Below are 18,834 nucleotides of genomic sequence, written 5' to 3'. Positions count from 1 at the left end.
GTGATGTTTAACCAGCCCAAGAAATAACACTCTTCAATCATGTTCACAATCACTATTAAAACATGAACCATATGTGATATTTCTTCAATTACTGTAGAAAGGAAAACTTTAGATAAAATTTCTGGTCAGAAGTCCTCTTGGCTATTATTTGAAAGTAATAAAATTTTTTAAAAAGGTAACACTTCAGGCTTGTCACAAATTCCACTAAAATTGGCTCAAAGTCACAATGTTGAAAACCACCATGAGAAAGTTACAGAAGCTGTCCCACAAGTACCATTGGTGGTAAGAAAAGCTGTCTCTGCTACACTTGTGTCTAGGCCACACTGTAAAACCCAAGGCTATTTTGAGATGTGTAGGAGTGTAGAATCTGCACAGAATTAAGCAATGAACCATTAGATCATTAAACAGCAGTTTGATTTTTATTATAAAGCACAGAACAAACTCTATTAGCAGGACAGAGTAAATGAAGTTCAAAGAGAAAAATTCACTTGCTAAAAACGCCAAAAGTCTATGTTAGAAAAGACACTGCGACTTCTATATTTGCATATTTAACTCCACTAATGTTCTAAATTCTTACTGTTTCCATTTTTTTTAATCTAAATTTCATAGAATTCTGGTTGGTGATAAGTAAAATTTACTTTCAACAACTGAGAGCAATTAAGACAGACATATAAATGTTGAATCACTATGCCGTACACCTAAAACATATAATATTGTATGTCAACTATAATTTAAAAAGAAAAAAGAAAGCCCATATAAAACATAAGACTTGAGGATAGAGAAAAAAATGGCATAGATGATAGAGGTTCTGTTCATCCCTCTTGCAACCAAATCAAAGTTGTGATGGAAACAAGGAGCAAGAGCATGGAAAATCACCTAGGATCTAGATGAACAAGTCATACAACTAGGGAGAGAACTAAGAAATCAGCCTGCAACAGCAGAAGGTAGGATGGGGCCTGCCCAGTCCCAAGCCGCTGAGTGGCACGGAGGCTATGGCAGTAGCAGTGGCAGATGCCTCTTAAAGGGGCTGTGGCCTTGAGCAGACTTTTAAAGTGACAGACCTGATTGCTCAGACCAGTGCCAATTCAGCAGCATGGAGGGCACAGGGACTTACAGGGGGACACTGAGTTGTCAGAGTGAGGGTCGGAGGTGAGGCTTTCTACAGAGTAGAAGTGCGAGCAGTATCCATTGTTCTTCTGTTGAGCCCTCCCCGCTCTCAGTGCATGGACGCATTGCCACCATAGCTGAGATGTCATCATACTGCATAACAGAGGTCACTCCGCCGGAGGATTCCCTGAAACTCCACCTCCCCCAACTCGTGGCCCCACTCAAGCCATATCCAGCTGTGACCTCAGGGAGTCTGGTGTTCCTTGCTAAGCAGTGCCTAGACTCACAGTGGTGGCAGTTGGTCTCGGTTTCTGGCATGGCCTTTTGAGAAAACTATAAGCACAGCATCTGTGGATTGCTTGCTGAATCTTAACAGGTGGCTCTAGAGAGGCAGAGGTTTGGGCTAAATTTGGCCTGCATCTGAACCCCTCTCAGGACTGTGCCACTGGACACCTACTTCACAAATCCACACTAATAAGACCAGGAGACTTAGGAGCTTTGCTTAGTACAAAGAATCAGATATGGAAAAGCAGCCAAAATGGGAAGACAAAGGAGCAGAAACCATATGAGAGAACAGAACTGAGATGCAGAAATAATAGAGTCAAGCAATCTAACAGATGCAGAGTTCAAAACACTGATTATAAAGATGATCGATGAACTTATGGGAAGCTTAGATGAATTCAGTGAGAACTTCAACAGAGATAAAAAAAAAACACAAAAATGGAAATGGAAATTATAAAAGGGAACCAGTAAAAAATGAAGAACACATTATTTGAGATGGAGAGGATATTAGATGGAAAAAAGAGTGGATGAAGAAGAGGATCGAACCACTGATATAGAAGATGGAGAAGCTGAGGATATTAGAATGGCAAGAAAAAAGAAGCCAAGAATATAATAATAATTTAAGAAGCCTATGGATACTATTAAATGTAAAAATATTCATGTCACAGGGGTACCTGAAGGAAAACAAGAAGTTGAAGAGCTATTTGAAGAAATAATGATAGAAAACTTCCCTTACTTGGTGGAGGAAATAGACATATAACTCCAGGAACCTCAGAGTCCCAAGAATAATGAACCCAAAGAGGCCCACACCAAGACACATCATAATTAAAATGCCAAAGTTTAAATACAAAGAGGAATATTAAAAGCAGCAAGAGAAAAGCAGTTAGTTCCCTGCAAAGGAGCACCCATAAGACTGGCAGCTGATTTCTCTGTGCAGGACAGAAGGGCTTGGCACAAAATATTCAACATGATGGAAACCTAGAATCTACAACCAAGAATACTTTATCCAGCAAAGCTATCATTTAGAGTTGAAGGACTGATAAAGAGCTTCCCAGACAATGATAAGCTAAAGGAACTTATCAACACCAAGTCAGTATTACGAGAAATGTTGGAGGGACTTCTTTAAGAAGAACATATATCAAAAACAAGAATAAAAAATGGTAATAACTACATTCCTATCTATAAGTACTTCAGATGGAAAAGAATTAAGAGCTCCAACCAAAAGATAGTGTGGCTGAATGGATAAGAAAACAAGACCCCTACATATGCTGCCTACAAAAGACCCACTTCAGATTAACAGACACACAGAGACTAAAAGGAAGGGGATAGAGAAAGATATTGCCTTGATAGACCTAGAGGATATGGCACTGAATGAAATGGAAGGGATAGAGAAAGACAAATATCACATGTTTTCACATATGTGTAGAATCTGAAGAACAAATAAACAACAACAACAAAAGCAGTAATAAACTCATAGATACAGAGAATATTTTGAGGGCTACTAGATGGGAGGGGAGTTGTGGGGATGGAAAAATAAGCAAAGGGATTTAGAGGTACAAATGAATAGTTGCAGAATAGACATAGAGACATAGAGTACAGCATGGAGAAGATGGTTAATAATGTAATAAATATGTAAGGGGGAAGAGGGGTACTTAATTTAGTGGGGTGACCGCTTTGCAAGTTATGTGGATCTCTGATCACTATGCTATACAACTGAAACTGGTATAATATTGTATGCCAACTATAATTGAAAAAAAAAACTCTTTGAATTGTACAATGTAAATACAAGCAACTAATTGTCTATTATATTTCAATAAAGCCAGGAAAAAATTTTTTAAAAAAATGAAAACATAAGACTTTAAATAAATGTCACTCAAGGGAAAAAAAAAAAGACAATTATTCATGACCATGGCTACAAGTCTGGATGCCTGGGGAATTCTGGGAGCTGGGGCTTTTCTTCCATAGCAGGTGATACCAGGGCTGGTAAATGGAAAGGAACCCGCACACTGAGGGAGGAACAAGAGACACAGAGACCACTCCCAGCTGATGGTGGGAGAGAGCAGTGCTGCCAGAGAGGGGCAGGAAGAGGGAAACAGCAGCAGGAAAGAGGGACTCGGGTGTAGGCAAAAACGCAGATATTGGCCTCCCTTCCTGAGCTTGGAATTGGTTTTAGGTATGGTCCCCTGGTGCCCAGGAAATCATTCAGAGGCCTGGAGGAATGGGCCTCGAGAGAGTAGCATGGTTCAGTAGCTCTAACTGCCTCAGAGGTGAAGAGGGTGGTGGGCAGGATAGAGAACACCTTCCTCTGTGTCCCAGCCCCCTTCTTTTAGGCAGCTTGTCCTTTTCTCTATGGAAAGGATTTATCTGTCCTCCCCATCATCCCGCTCCATTCTGCAGGAGGGGCTGAAAGAGATGGATTGAGTCCAAGATATACAGATAATCCTGGCACAGCTTAGTGGGAAACTTGGCCAGGGCACCCAGCTTCTCTTAGCCTCAGTTTTCTTATCAATAAATTAGGGCTTCCTTACTATCTAGGGCATTTGTGCAGCTGACTTTGAACAGTACCTAACACATATGAAGCATCAAATGTGTTAGCTAGAATTATTATTGTTAGCCCCACTTACAGAGTAGGAGACTGAGGCAGGCAGATTTGTCCAAGGCTGCACGACTGAGTTTGAACCAGCAGCCAAACTCAGGCTGTGTGCTGCTTTCCCTGTGGCAGGGAGTGCAGGAAGAGGGGTCCCTCATGGGGCTGGGATGCCTTGCATTCCTGCTGCCTCCAGGCTTTGTACTTGGCAGTGAGTATGGAAGGAGATACACAGGGAGTGATGAGGAGGGCAGGTTTGGTGGCTGTGGTTCCACACATATTGACTTGAATTGCCAGGCCCTGGGGCTGACCCAGGAGGTACCCCAAGGAAGGCCAGTGGCAGGCACCCACTTCTCCAAGACCCCTTGGCTCCTCTTACACTATGATCCTCAACCCATATCCTTATACAAGGCCACCACAGGCCAATACCTTGTGATACCAGCTGCGTATGTGGGCCAGTCACTCCAAGGGCCTCAGTGTTCTCCTCTGTAAACTGGTACAACAAAAGTCTCACCTTATAAGGCTGTTATAAGCTAAGGCTCCTAAGGCTGCCAAGCTCAGAGCCCACCCAGACTGGGGCTCGATAAATGTCATTTTAGTTCCCACCATTATCTTTTTTTCTCACCACCTAAAATACTTAGGTATGACTCTCCAATTTTCCCCTGGACAGGGATTCTCTAGGGATTCCCATAGCTCAGTGGGATAGAGTTTCCATCGAATGCCTCCAGCCTGTGAGAAGGGCATGGCCAGCATGAATGACCACAATATCCTTTACCATACAGACATTCCCCCCAATTTCCAGGGGCCAGGAAAGGCGTAACAGAAACAGTGCCTACCCGGGAGGTGGCTCTGTGGATTTAATAAGCAGAATCATGTAAAGCCCTTGTTCAAGCCTTGTTGGCTAATACTAAGAGCGTTTTAAAAAAGAACTGAGGAGAGGATAGATGTGGCTATGCAGATGACTTTCTGGGAGGTCAAACATGTCTGGTGTATTACAGTAAGGTGGTTGTTGACTTAATTTCTTTGTCAAGTCAGTGCTTACTGAGCATCTACTAGATGCCAGGCACTGCTCCACAGTGCCTGAGGAGGCCAGGCGAGCAGAGGTCCTGCCCTCTGGAGCTGACACCTCACTGTTGTATGAGACTCTCGGACCTCAAATGTTAAGCAAGTCTCCTTCCCATCCCATGCCATGATCTTTTCAAAAGTTTTGTGTATGAGTGTATTTTAAGATAATTATGTGATTTTTCTCATTGTACTCCTAGAATAAATCCTATTTTGTGATGGTGTAGAGTTATCGAATTTAAATTTCTACCATTTAGTGTTTTTACTTTATACTCAAAAGTGAACTTTATCTACAGTTGCGTGCATCCATGTCTCTGTATGAGCATGAATGCACACATGCGTAGGTACTGACTTTACCAAGTTTTGACATCAAAGGAATTTGATGGAAATTACTTACTAAAAGTTTTATAGACTTTGACTATAAAATTTCTTGTACCAGTTAGAAAATACAATAGGAAAAAAGTATTATACTTATAACAACACTAGAAAAATAAACATCTAGATATAAACTTCCCTTCTTTTTAGTACAGTTCTTTTTAATTGATGTATAATTTACATATCACAAAATGCACAGATCTCCACTTTCAGTTCAAGAATTTTGACAGTTGCAAACACCCAAATTAAAATCTAGACTATTTCCATCACCCCAGAAAGTTTCTTCATGCTCTTTTCCTTTTGCTACTATACAGACAGATTCAGAATCAGTCACTATTCCTATTTCTATCACCAGAAATTAGTTGTGCTTATTCCAGAAATTTTTACAAGTGAAACATACTGAATAAACTCTTGTGTCTAGTTTCTTTTGTATAGCATAATATTTTTGAGATTTGACCACATAATTGTGTGTACCAATAGTTTATTTTATTGCTAAGTAGTATTCCATTGTTTGAATATGTCAAAAGTATTTAAAATATTCACCTATTGGTGCATTGGGGATATTTCCAGTGTTTGGTTATTTGAATAAAGCTACAATGCACATTCACATACAAATCTTAGGTAAATATATAGTAGAATTGCTGGATCATAGGATATATGTATGTTTAGCTTTATAAAGAACTGCTTTCCTATTTTACATGCCCAACAACGATGTGCAGGAGTTCCAGTTGCTCCATACCCTCACCAATATCTAATACAATCAGTTATTTTAATTTTATCCATTCTTGTAGGTATACAGTGATAATTCATTGTACTTTGAATTTGCTTTTCCCTGATGACTATTAATATTGAGAGTCTTGTCATGTGTTTATTGGTCATTTATATATCTTCTGTGAATTGTCTGAGTCTTTGCTCATTTTTAATTGGGTTGTCTGTCTTTTTATTAATGATTTTTAGGAATTCTTTACATATTATAAATAAGAGTCTTTCATCAGAGATCATTATTATGAATATATTTTCCTTATCTGAGGTTCAACTGTTAATTTTCTTAATATTTTGATATTGGTCTTGATGATGTCCAATTATTATTTTTTAATTTATGGTTTATATTTTTGGTGCTAATTTGGTTAATGTCTTTGTCTTCCTCAAAGTTGAAAATATTCTCATACATTTTATATAAAAGATTTATGGTTCTAGGTTCCTATTTAAATGAATGATCCATCTGGAATTATTTTCTGTGTAATATTGTTTATTATCCAGTTTGTTTCAGTACCATTTGTTTAAATTTTTCTTTCTCCTTTGAATTAACTCAGTTCTTTGATCAGAAATCAATTCAAAGAGATATCTGCACCCCATGTTCCGTGCAGCATTATTCACAATAGTCAAGATATGGAAGTCTACAGCCATGCCACCCTGAACGTGCCTGATCTTGTCTGATCTCGGAAGCTAAGCAGGGTCGGCCCTGGTTAGTACTTGGATGGGAGACCACCTAGGAATACTAGATGCTATAGGCGTAAAATATAAATAAACAAACAGATAAATAAATAAAGATATGGAAACATCCTACATATCCATCAATGTGATGAATGGATAAATAAAACATGAGATTATAGATATATATACATATACATACAATAGAATATTATTCAGCCTAAAAAAAAAAAAAGAGGAAAATCCTGCCATTTCCAACATGGATGAGACTGATGGACATTACACTAAGTGAAATAAGCCACACACAGAAGGATGAATACCACATGATCTCATTTATATGTGGTATATTAAAACTAGTAATAAGAAAATTCACAGTAAAAGAGGGTGAAATAGTGGTTACCAGAGGCTGAGGCATGAAGGAAAAAGAAAGATTTTTCTTTAAAAAAATCAATTGACCATATATATTATATAGGTTTATTTCCTAACTCTCTGTTCTGTCCCACAGAGCCATTTGTCTGTGCTTATGGCAGTGCTATCTCATCTTGATTACTATAAATTTAATGGAAGTCTTAAAACCAGGTTGTACGTGTCCTCCACTTTGTTCTTTCTCAAAAGCATGTTGGCTCTTCTGTATCCTTTACTTTTCCAAATAAATTTTAGAATCAGATTTTTTCCAAATGACTGCTGGAATTTGTTTGCAATTGTGTTGACTCTATAAGCCAGTTTGCAGAAAATTGACATCTCAATAGCATGAACTTTAATAAATGAACATGGTCTATCTCTTCATTAACTTGACTCTTATTTAATTTCTCTCAATAATGTTTGTGCAATTTTCAGTATGATGGTCTTGCTCATCTTTCATCAGATCTATTCATAAGTATTTTTAATGCTATTTTGATCTCACTTTTGTAGATTTGTGTATACCTATCTTATAAGATTAGAAACATTCCCTTCTATTTTTAGTTAGCTGAGTTTTTTATATGTGTGAAATTTTATCAAGTGCTTTTTCTGAATTTATTGAGATAATGATATGCCATTTCTCCTTTAATTATTTAGTCTCCTTTGGTCACAACTTTATGGTAGTGACTTACATTGATTTATTTTGGAATATTAAATGAACTCTTTATCCCTGGGATAAATCTCACTTGGTCATTATATATTATTCTTTCTATATATTGCTGAATTCAATTTGATAATATTTTTTAAAGATTTTTTTGCATAGACTTTCAGTTCCAAATGGCAGCATAGGAAGACCCTGAACTCACCTCCTCCAATGAACACATCTACATTTTTACAGAGGGCTGACTGAATAGCTCCTGCACAACAAATGAGAGACCACATAGAAAAACAGAAATATGGCATCATGGGGATCTCATCCTCAATGCACCAACCAGCAGTGGGGAGGAAGCACTGAGGGGCTACACACACAGACACACATGCCCCGGGGCACAGTGGGAGAAGAGTAGGCTAAAGGACACATAGATTATACAAGAAAGAAATCTAATAACTAACCCTAGAGCATCTGCCAAGTGAGGAGAAACTGCAGAAACTCTCTCTAGGGTTGGAGACACTAAAGAGCCCATTTGTTGCATTTTTCTTCCACCTTTTTACAGAGGCAGGAGCTTAATCAAGATACTCTAGCCAGCCAACCAAGGCCATGCCAGTGCACCCCAGGCTTCAGGCCCACACCAGCTCCTCAGCTTGCACCTCAGAATTCACCGTAGCGAGCACCTGCACCAGCCGCAGCTCCCAGCCTGGCTGAGGCTTCCTTCTAAGGCTTTCTATGGCTCACACCTGCTTTGATTACCCCTTCAGGCTGGCGCAGCTTACCCCCAGGACTCCCCCAGGCTGCTGTAACCACAGCTTCCAGCCAACCCACAAAGGACAACCCACCATGGCTTGTCCCTGTGATTCTCTGAGGCTCATGCCCATTCTAGCTATAGCCTCAGCTAACCAACTAAGGAGTCCCTGGCACAGCTTTTCCCTGGGACTCTCAAGGCCCATGCCTGCTTCAGGTACAGCTCCAGGGCCCAGCGTAACTTGCCCCTGGGACTCATCATGACAGGAGCTTACTTTACCAAAAGCTCCAATTGTCTCACCAAGACAGCCCCACCTCAGCTTGACCCCAGGACACTCCATGGCCAAGGCCCACTCTAGCTACAGCTATATCTAGCCTACCAAAGACACCTGAAAATGTACAAAGGAGAAATTCCCACAAAGCTACTTGTTCAAGACTGGGACAGATTGCTATTTTACATAATCCATACAAATAAACAGAGAGCCACAATGAGGAAACAGAGGAGTATGTTTCTAATTAAAGAACAAAACAAATCTCAAGAAAAAGAACTAAATAAGATGGAGATAAGCATCTACCTAATAAAGAATTCAAAACACTGGTTATAAAGATGCCCAATGAACTTGGAGGAATAGAAGAACTCAAAGAGAACTTCAATGAAGAGACAAAAATAAAAAGAACCCATCAGAACTGAAGAATATAATAACTGTAGGGGCTTCCTATCAAGATGGCAGAGTAAGTAAATGCTGTGCTTGCCTCCTCTCATGACTACTTCAAAATTACAACGAAACTACAGAACAACCATCATTGAGAATTCCCTGAAGCCAAGCTGAACAAAAGTCCTATAATTAAGGATGTACAGGAGCCATGATGTGACTGGTAGGGAGGGTGGACACACAAAACGGGCTGGTCACACACCCACATGTGGCAGTTAAAAATTGGGAGAGATATGTCAGCTGCAGAGCTCCCCCAAAGAATGAGGAGTCCCAGCCCCAGCCCGGCTCCCTAGCCCAATGTTCCAGTGCCAGAAGAGATACCCCATAACTTCTGGCTGTGAAAATTAGTGGGGCTTGTGGCTGAGTGAGATGGAAGGCTGCTGGAGTACCAGGAATTCCTCTTAAAGGCCCCGTGCATGAACTTACTTGCTGGCAGAGTCACTCTCTCTGATCTCCAGCACTAGTTTGAAAGGTAACAGAGACTCCAGGAGAGGAAATAAATTGACTGGCTTCAGAACAAGGGCTGGAGGGGCAGTTTTCTCCCAGAGATAAATACTAGAAGAAGCAATTGTTCCTTTATTGAGCCCTTCCCCCAGGTAAGTGCATAGCTCAGTCTCCACTAACCCAGCTAACATGGATCTCCCTGCCCTGGTAAATTCTTAAGACACCACTGCACCCAACTTGCAGGCCCACACTAGCTACTTTCAATATCTTTTCCATACAAATGGCCTATCTTGGCTCATGCTTCAGCCTTTTCTAAAATTTCTCAAAGGTTTACAAACCCCAAACAAGCAGCACCTGACCTTGGCATGCCCCGTGCCACTTGTGAAGCAGCCCCAAGCCTGGCACTAATGGCAGCCAGCCTCAGTTTGAAAATTAGCCTCCTCCCGGCACCTCCAAGCCCAGCACAAGTGGCAACCATCTGCAGATTACTTTATAGCTCATACCAAGTGGCCCCAGGCAGGGGACAGGCAGCAGCTGACCTTGGCCTGCACCAGAGCCCCTCTAAAGAGGCCCCAGAATCAATATACCTGGTTTCCAGCTTCAGACTATACCAGAGCACCCTCAACCACTTCCTCAAAAGACACACCCAAAGAGCAGACTCAGCAGGCACCACACCCCACTCAGTAGGGTCAGCCCCTGAACAACAGCTTCTTCACTGTAGTCATGGCCAGTGCTCACAATCAATCCACCTGAGAATTAATCTCTCCTACTGGTATGCCAACAGCAATCAAGGCTTAACTACAGCAGGAGGACACACACAAGTGACACATCCGGAGCACCACGCTCAGGTGATCAGGGAGACTGCACCACTGGGCCCCACAGGACGCTTACTATATGAGGCCAACCCATCAATGCTGAGAGACATAGCAGCTCTATTCTATTTCTAATAAATAGAAACAAACACAGGAGACAGCCAAAATGAGGAGACAAAGAAACATGTGCCAGACAGAAGAAAAAAAAAATAGAACAAAGCTCCAGAAGAAGAACTACCAGATTCGAAGTTCAAAACACTAGTTATAAAGGATGCTAAGTGATCTCAGTGAGAATTTCAGCAAAGAGATAGGAAGCATAAAATGGAGATAGAAAACATAAAAAAGAATCAATCAGAAATGAAGAATACAATAAATGAAATGAAGAACACCTTAGAGGGAATCAACAGTACATTAGATGAAGCAGAGGACTGAATCAGTGATTTAGAAGATAAGGTAGCAGAAAATACCTAATCAGAATGGCAGTAAGAAAAAAGAATCCAAAAAAATTAACATAGTTTAAGGGGCTTCTGAAACAACATCGAGCATACATTCACATCATAACGGTACGAAAAAGAGGAGAAAAAGAGCAAGGAATTTCTTGAAAACTTATTTCAAGAAATGGTGATAGAAAATGTCCCTGACCTGGCAAAAGAAATAGACATACAAGCCAAGGAAACAGAGTCCCAAACAAGATGAACCTAAAGAGGCCCACACCAAGACACATCATGAGTAAAATACTAATGGTTAAAGACAAAGAATTTTAAAAGCAGCAAAAGAAAGGCAGTTAGTTACCTACAAGGGAGATCCCATAAGACTATCAGCTGATTTCTCAACAAGAGCTTTGCAGACCAGAAGCAATTGGCAGGAAATATTCAAAGTGATGAAAAACTGAAGAAACTACAAACAAGATTACTTTGCCCAGCAAAGCTATCATTTAAAATTAAAGAACAGTAAAGAGCTTCCCAGACAAGAAAAAGCTAAAGGAGTTCATCACTACCAAACCAGTATTACAAGAAACATTAAAGAAACTTCTTTAAGAAGAAAAAGAGGGGAAAAAATCATAAAATGAAGAATTAAATGGCAATAACTACATACCTATCAATAATTACTTTAAATGTAAAAGGATTAAATGCTTCAATCAAAAGACACAGGGTAATAGAATGAATAAGAAAACAAGACCCTTACATATGCTGCCTACAAGAAATACACTTCAGATGGAAAGACACATACGTACTGAAAGAAATAGAGGAAAAATATTTCATGAAAATGGAAATGAAAAAAAAATCTGGGGGAGCAACACTTATACCAGATAAAGTAGACTTTAAAACAAAGGCTATAACAAAGGAGGACCCAGTAATTCCACTTCTGGGTATTTATCTGAAGAAACCCAAGGCACTAATTCAAAAAATGTGCATACATATGTTCATTGCAGCATTATTTACAATAGCCAAGATATGAAAGTAACCTAAATGTCTATCAATAGATGAATGGATAAATAAGATGTAGGACATATATACAATGAAATATTACTCAGCCACAAAAAGATTGGAATTTTGCCATCTGCAACAACATGGGTGAACCTAGAAAGTATTTTGGTAAGTGAAATAAGTCAAAGAAAGAAAAATACCATATGATTTCACTTATATGTGGAATATAAAAAATAAAATAAATCAACAAACAACAGAAACAAACTCATATATACAGAGAACAAACTGATGGTTGCCAGATAGGAGGAGGTTAGGGGATGAGTGAAAGGGGGAAGGGATCAAAGTTAAACTTGATAGTTATAAAATAGTCACAGGGATATAAAGTATAGCACAGGGAATATAGTCAATAATATTGTAATAACTATGTATGGTGTCAAATGGATACTAGATTTATTGGAGTGATCACTTTATAAGTTATATAAATGCCTCATCACTATGTCGTATACCTGAAACTAATATAATATTCCTACCGACTGTAATTGAAAACTAAAAATTATTTAAAATAAAAATTAAAAACTTCAAAGAAAAAAATTAAAAAATAATTTAAAATAAAAATACGCCAGAGAGAATCAACAGCAGATTAGACAATGTAGAAGACCAAATCAGTGATCTGGTAGACAAGGTAGTGGAAATCAGCCAATCAGAAAAGCAAAAAAAAAAAAAAAAAAACTAAAGGAACATTAAAGGAACATTAAAATAATTTTTTTAGTGATGATAATTTAGGGGATCCCTGAGACAACATGAAGCATACCATGAAGATTCATAGGAGTCACACAGAAGGAGAAGAGAGAGAAAGGGACAGAAAAACTATCTGAAGAAATAATGGCTGAAAACTTCCTAAAACCAGTGATGGAAACAGAAATCTCAGTTTAGGAAACAGAGAGTCACAAACAAGTGAACCCAAAGCAATCCAGACCAAGACATATCATAATTAAAATACCAAAAGATAAAGATAAAGAATCTTAAAAGGAGCAAGAGAAAAGCAGCTATTTACATTATAAGGGAAAATCCATAAGACTTGTCAACTGATTTTTCAGCAGAAACTTTGTATACCAGAGGGAATAGCACAATATATTCAAGTGACTAAAGGGAAAACCTGAAGCTAAACAAGGTTATCATTCAGAATTGAAGGAGAGATAAAGGGTATCCCAGACAAGCTGAAGCTAAAGGAGTTAATATCTACTAAATCAACTTTACAAGAATTGTTCAAAAAACTTTTAAGAATTGTTCAAGAAACTTCTTTAAGCAAAAAATAAATAGTCAAATTTAAAAATGTTTAAATATAGGAAAGAAAAAAACATCTCATTGATAAATGCAAACATTTAGTAAAAGTACTAAATCAATAAAAACTAGTATGAAAGTTATAAGACGAATGTAGTAAGTTCACATATAACTACAATAATAAATTAAGGGATGGACATATACACATGAGGTATAAAATATTATGTCAAAAACATAAATGTGGGGGGGAAAGTAAAAGATATTGTGCTTTTAGAAAGCATCCAATAGTAGTAAGTGATCATCAACTTATAATAGACTTCTATAAACATAGTTTGTTATATAAGAATCTCATGGTAACCATAAACCAAATACCTGAAATAGATACACAAAAGATAAAGAGGAACCCACACAAACCACTAAAGAAAATCATGAATGTACAAGAAAAGAGAGTAAAAGAATGAAACAGAGAACTACAAAAACAATCAGAAAACAAGTAATAAAATGGCAATAACTACATACCTGTCAATAATAATTACTCGAAATGCTCCAATAAAAGACATAGGGTGGTTGAGACGGTTTTTTTAAAAAAAAGCCAACACCGTTGCATATACTGTTATACCACCTACGGGAGACTCAGTTTAGGTTGAAAGATACTCATAGACGGTAAGTGAAGAGATGGAAAATATATTTTATGCAAATGGAACAAAAAATAAAGAGCTGAGTAGCAATACTTATATTAAACAAAATAGACTTTAAAAATAAGAAGGTAGGATTAAAAACAAATGGTGTAGTAGATGATAGAGGTTCTGTTTATCCCTCTGGTGACCAAATCAAAGTTGTGATGGAAACAAGGAGCAGCAGCAATGAAAAATCGCCTGGGATCTTGATGAATAAGCCATACAACTAGGGAGAAATCCAAGAAAACACCCTGCAATGGCAGAAGGTAGGACGGGGTGAGGACACGAGGCAACCTGTTCTCCAGCGGCTGAGTGAGACGGAGGCTGTGGCAGCGACAGAGCCTCTTAAAGGGGCTGCGTCTACAAGCAGACATTCCCGGTGACAGACCTGCTCACTCTGAGCACCAGTGCCAATCAGCTGTGGGCAGGAGGCACCAGGGACTTAAAGGGAAACATTTTCCGAGTGAGGGCCAAGGTGAGACTCACTCTGTACAGAAGTCTCAGCGGTAACCATTGTTTCCTGTTGAACCGTAACCCCTCCCAGTGCTTGAACACAGCGCCGCCAATGATGTGAGTTAATCAGACTGAATAACAAAGGTCGCTCCAGAGGATTCCCTGAAACCCCACCTCCCCCAACTCGTGACCCCACCCAAGCCACATCCAGGTTTATCCTCAGCGAGTCAAGTGCTCCTTGCTGAGCAGCGCCTAGACTCACACTGGAGGCAGCTGGCCTCGGTTTCTGGTGTGGCCTTTTGAGGAAACTATAAGCGTAGCATCTGTGGATGGCTTGCTGAATCTTAATAGGTGGCCCTGGAGGGGCAGAGGCTTGAGCTAAATTTAGCCTGTAGCTGAGCCCCTCTCAGGACTGTGCCACTGGACACCTACTTCACAAATCCACACTAATAAGACCGGGAGACTTAGGAGCTTTGCTTAGTACATAGAAACAGACACGGAAAGGCAGCCAAAATAGGAAGACCAATATGCAGAAACCATATGAGAGAACAGAACTGAGATCCAGAAATAATAGAGTCAAGTAATCTAACAGATGCAGAGTTCAAAACACTGGTTATAAAGATGCTCAATGAACTTTTTGGAGGTGTAGATAAATTCAGTAAAGAGATTATAAAAAAAAAACATAAAAATGGAAATGGAAAAATAAAAGGAAACCAATCAGAAATGAAGAACACATTATCTGAGATGACAAGTATATTAAATGGAACAAATAAAGGAATAAATAAAGTGAATAAATAAAAGAATTAAATGCCCTATCTAGAGGATGGGAAAGCCAAAGACACACAATCAGAATGGCAAGAGATAAGATACCAAAACTATAAGAATAATTTAAAGAGCATATGGGACACTATTAAGGGTCCAAATATCAATCTGATCAGCATAACTGAAGAAAATCAAGATGTTGAGCAGCTGTTTGGAGAAATAATGATGGAAAACTTCCCTAATCTGGTGAAGGAAATGAACATAAAACCCCAGGCAGTTCAGAGAATTCCAAAAATCAGGGATCCAAAGAGGCCCATACCAAAACACATCTTAATTAAAATGCCAAAGATTAAATACAAAGAAAGAATATTAAAAGCAGCAAGAGAAAAACAGATAATTACTTATAAGGGAACACCCATAAGACTGGCAGCTGATTTCTCAAAAGAAACTATGCAGGACAGAAGGGCTTGGCAAAAAATATTCGACAGGATGAAGACCCAGGATATACAACCAAGAATAATTTATCCAGCAAAGCTATCATTTAGAATTGAAGGACAGATAAAGAGCTTCCCAGACAAAAATAAGCTAAAGGAATTTATCACCACCAAGCCAGTATTACAGTGAATGTTTGAGGGACTTCTTTAAGAAGAAAATATACAAAAGACTCACTTTGGATTAAAAGATACACACAGACTAAAAGGAAGGGGATGGAAAAAGATAATGCTTCGATGGACCTAGAAGGTATTTAAGTCAGACAGAGAAAGATAAACACTACGTGATTTCACTTATATGCAGAATCTAAAAAATAAAAAGAACAAACTAATCAAAAACAGACTCACAAATATAGTGGACAATTTGGTGATGGACAGAGGGGAGGGGGGCTTGGGGGTTGGGAGAATGGGGTGAAGGTTAAAGAAGTACAAATTAGTGGCTGATGGATGGTCATGGGGATGGAGAGCACAGCATAGGGAATGCAGTTAGCATTAATACATTGGCTAGATGGAGGGTCAGAGGAGGGAGGGAGCAATTGGGAGGATCGTTTTATGAACTATATAGATGTCTAACCAATGTACCATATACCTGAAACTAATTAAATAAATAAATAAATATATGACTGTAGTAAGAGACAAAGAAGGGCATTACATAATGATAATGGGGTCAACCCAAAAAGAGGATATAACTCTTGTAAACATCTATACATACTATGAAGGAGCACCTAATACATAAAACAAATATTAGCAGGCCTAAATGGAGAGATTGATAGCATTATAATAATAGTAGGAGACTTTAACACTCAACTGACATCAATTGATACATCATCTAGAAGAAATCAATAAGGAAACGGTGGCCTTAAATGATACATTAGATCAGATAAACTTAATAAATATTTATAGGACATTCTATCCAAAACAGCATAATATACATTCTTTTCAAGTACACATAAAATATTTTCCATGATAGACTGACTACATGGTAGGCCACAAAACAAGTCTCAATAAATTTAAGATTAAAATCACATCAAGCATCTTCTCCAGTCACAATGGTATAAAACTAGAAATCAATTACAGGAAGAAAACTGGGAAAAAATACAAACACATGGAGACTAAACAACATGCTGCTAAACAATCACTGGGTTAATGAAGAAATCAAGGAAGAAATAAAAATTTTCTTGAGAGAAATGAAAATGAAAACACAAGGATTCAAAATCTATGAGACATAGCAAAAGAAGTTTTAAGAGAAAAATTCATAGTGATACTGGCCTACCTGTAACAAGAAATAAGAAAAATCTCAAATGAACAATCTAAATTTACACCTAAAAGAACTAGAAAGAGAAGATCAAGGAAAGTAAGATAAGATCAAAGTAGAAGGTAGGAATTAATAAAGACCAGTGTGGAAATAAAAGAAACAGAGAATAAAAAATAATGGAAATGAACAATGAAACTAAATGCTTTTAAAAAAAAAGGTAAATAAAATTGATAAACCTTTGGCCAGATTCATCAAGATAAAAAGGGAGAGAATTCAAATAAGTAAATTAAGAAACGAAAGAAAAGAGGCGACAATTTACACCATGGAGATACAAAGGATTTTAAGAGAATACAATAAACAATTATATGTTAACAAACTGGACAACCTAGAAGAAATAGATAACTTCCTATAAACATATGATCTTCCAAGAATCTGGATGAGGCAGAAAATCAGAACAGACCAATTACTACTAATAAAATTCAAGCAGTAATCAAAATCCTCCCAACAAACAAAAGTCCAGGACTAGACGGCTTCTCATGTACATTCAAAGAAGAATTAATACCTATTCTTCTCCACCTACTCCAAATAATTGAAGAGGAGGGAAATCTTTTAAACTCATTCTGTTAAGAAAGCATTACCCTGAGACCAAAACCCAACAGACACCACACACACACACACACACACACAAATTATAGTCTAATATCTCTGATGAACATAGATGCAAAAATCCTCAATTATATATTAGCAAACTGAATTCAGCAAAATAGCATAAAGATTATACACCATAATAGGATTTATTCCAAGAGTGCAAGGGTGATTTAATATCTACAAATCAATCACCACGATATACCACATAAACTAAATGAAGGATAAAAGTTATATGATCATATCAATAGATTCAGAAAAAGCACTTGGCAAAATTGAACATTCATTTATGATAAAAATTCTCAACAAAGCAGGTATAAAGAGAATGTCCTCAACGTAGTAAAGACCATATATGAGGAGAGGGTAATGCAGGATGGGCAGCTGACTTTATACTCAATGGTGAAAAACGGAAAGCTTTTTCTCTAAAATCAAGAACAACACAAGGATGTCCTCTCTCACTACTTCTGTTCTATTAGAAGTTCTAGCCAGAGCAATGAAACATGAAAAATAAATAAAAGGTATCCAAATTCACAAAGAAGTAAAACTGCCATTATTTGCAGATGACATGATAGTATATATAGAAAACCCTAAAGAGTCCACCAAAAAAACTGTTAGAATTAATAAATGAATTCAGGAAAGTAGGAGGATATGAAAGTAATATTCAGAATCTGTTGCAGTTCCATACATAAATAACAAACTATCATAAAGATTAAGAAAACAATCTCATTTATAATTGTAGCAAAAAAATAAAATACTCAGAAATAAATTTTTTAAAGGAGGTAAAAGACCTGTACTCTGAAAACTATAAAACACTGAAGAAAGAAATTGAAGAAGATACAAGTAAATGAAAGTACATACCATGCTCATGGATAGGAAGAATTAACATAATTATATTGTCCATACTACCCAAAGCAATCTATAGATTCCATTGATAGACTATTGGATAAAGAAGATGTGGTACATACATACAATGGAATATTACTCAGTCTTAAAAAGAATGAAATATTGCCATTTGTGACAGCATGAACATGGGCAGACCTAGAGAGCATTATGCTAAGTGAAATAAGTCAGGCAGAGAAAGACAAATATCATATAATTTCACTTATATGCAGAAACTAGAAAACAAAACAAAGAACAAACAAAAAAACTTATAGAGAACAAACTGATGATTGCTAGAAGAGAGGGTGATGCAGGTGGGCAGAAAAGAGGAAGGGGATTAGGAAGCACAAATT

General features: G+C 37.9%; 1 pseudogene; it reads left to right on the top strand.

Annotated features, from left to right (window-relative positions):
• The first annotated feature begins 6,808 nt into the window (after window positions 1-6,808).
• LOC120592561 (uncharacterized) lies at window positions 6,809-6,927 on the top strand (annotated as a pseudogene).
• Window positions 6,928-18,834: the final 11,907 nt, after the last annotated feature.

This window comes from Pteropus medius, unplaced genomic scaffold, assembly GCF_902729225.1.
Source record: "Pteropus medius unplaced genomic scaffold, Ma_sr-lr_union100, whole genome shotgun sequence".
NCBI lineage: Eukaryota > Metazoa > Chordata > Mammalia > Chiroptera > Pteropodidae > Pteropus > Pteropus medius.
This window is presented reverse-complemented; position numbering and strand designations above follow the sequence as displayed.